Genomic DNA, 2416 nt, shown 5'->3' on the forward strand with positions numbered 1-2416 from the left:
AGCCGGACTGGGTCCTGGATGTCAACTTTTGAACCCAGTGCTCCTCTCGCCCAGATGACACTGGATGAGAATCACAAAGGGCTCACCCTCTTCCCACACTGAATCTGGTATCTATAACCATTCTCTGTGTTTCTATATCCTCCAGTCATTCAGTTTCAGCCTCTGAGTGTGGGGAATCAGTATATATTAAGTGGAAGTATACAATGTTGCTCCTTCATACCTGGCTTGCTCCACTCAGCAGTAAATCCTCCATATTCATCCACTTTCTGTCAAGAGCCAAGGTCTTGTTGATTTTTATAACTGAGTAGTATTCCATAGAGTATATGTGCCACAGTTTTTCAATTCGTCTTATGTTTGTGGACATTTGGGTTGGTTTTATGTCTTAGCAATTGTGAATAATGTTGCAATAAACATCGATGTGCAAGCACTTTTCTGACTAAGCATTCTTCTGTCCTTTGAGTAGATACCAAGAAGTGGGATTGCTGCATCATATGGTAGTTTTATGTGTAGATCTTTGAGGAATCTCCATGTTGTTTTCCACAGGGGCTGGGCCAATTTACGTTCCCAGCAGCAGTGTAAGAGAGTTCCCCTTTTACCACATTCCTGTCAGCACTTATCTTTTTTTTTTTTTAATCTTAGCCATTCTAACTGGAGTTAGGTGGTATCTCATTGTGGTTATCTCTGCATCTCCCTTATGGTGAGGGATGTTGACCATTTTTTATAGGCCTTTTGGCTATTCATATGTCTTTCTTAGAAAGTTGTTTTTTCAGCTCATTCTCCCGTCTTTTAATTGGGTTGATCATCTCTTTTCAGGTAAGCCACTTGAGTTCCCTATGTATTCTAGTTATCAGTCCCTTATCTGGAGCATAGTTTAAAAATATTCTCCCATTCTGAGGACTGTCAATTCATACTAATTACTGTGTCTTTTGCCATGCAAAATCTTCTTGATCTGATGCAATCCCACTTGTCTACTTTTGGGATTATTGACTGTGCTCTGAGGGATCTTATTTAAGAAGTCTTTGCCTACCCCAATGTCTGCCCTAGTTTCCCCAGTGTTTTACAGTAGTAGTTTTATAGTTTAAAGTCTTAGGTTTAGATCTTTGATCCATTTTGAGTTGATTTTTGTCAATGGTGAGAGGTAGAGGTTCAGATTCATCTTTCTACAGATGGATATTCAGTTTTTCCAGCACCATTTGCTAAAGATGTTTTCCTTTTCCCACTTAATTGACTGGTACCCTTTGTCAAAAATCAGTTGGCTGTATGTCTGGGAGTTTATTTTGGGGGTTTCTAGTCTGTTCTGTTGGTCTATACGTCTGTTTTTGTGCCAGTACCATGCTGTTTTGATTATCATAGCTTTATAGTATATTTCCAGCTCAGGGGTTGAAGTGCCACCCACTCTATTCTTCTTGTGCAGGATTTCTTTGGCAACACAAGGTCTTTTATGACAGACAAATTCTTGTTTTCATTTTTATTTTTTGAGAGGTTTTTGCTATAGGTTGCATGCGCACACCTAAAAGACAGAGAGAGACAGAGAGACAGAAAGTGAGAAATCACCCTCCCAGGGGGGATGGCCATGCTGCAATCCCTTCTCCTCCATTCTCCTCTCAGGATCTTGGGCATACATGCACATGCGCCCAGTGTGAGTTTAAGCCACCAGGTCTGGGATTCAAACCACGGTTGACTACACGGGAGTTTAGTGACATAGCCATTATGCCAATTTCTGGTCCCGATTCCAGACAAATTCACTGATTATCTTTTTTAGATCTGTGAAGAGTTTCTCTGGCACTTTGATTGGGATTGTGTTATATTAAACAACAACAACAACAACAACAAAAACTACTCACAGCTAGTAGAGATGAGAAGTGCTCATTTACATTGTACAGATTTATCTGTAAAAGGAAGGGATAAATGAACAGGAATGTTAATTTAAAAAACACATTTTCAAAATTTTCCGCAAATACGAATGAAAATAGTGGCATGAATAATGAAGAAGAAGAAAACTGCATTTTTTATCCTTATTTATAGCACAGTAGGTTACATATTTTTCTATGTTTATTTATACATGAAGAAAAAACATTTAGAGTGTGTGTTAGGAAGTTTTGCTATACAAATGCATAGTGAAATAATGACTAGTTATGAAAAATAACATATTTAACTTTATTTAGTTGTTGGCTCATTTTAATTTTATCAGAGAGGGACAGAGTGAGAAAGAGAGAGAGAGGGAAAGTGAGAAAGCAAGCTACCAGGTCCAGAACTCAAACCATGGTCAGCCATGTGGGCATCCAGCACCCTTAGCCACCACGCCACCTACCAGCCCCTCTATATTTTTCTATGCAAAAATGTGTCATGACTTTTCTGACAACTATATTCCTTTTTTTTTTCTGTGAGGAACATGCATTCACTATAGAGAGACAGA

This window comes from Tupaia chinensis, unplaced genomic scaffold (genome assembly GCF_000334495.1).
Source record: "Tupaia chinensis unplaced genomic scaffold, TupChi_1.0 Scaffold144027_1, whole genome shotgun sequence".
NCBI lineage: Eukaryota > Metazoa > Chordata > Mammalia > Scandentia > Tupaiidae > Tupaia > Tupaia belangeri.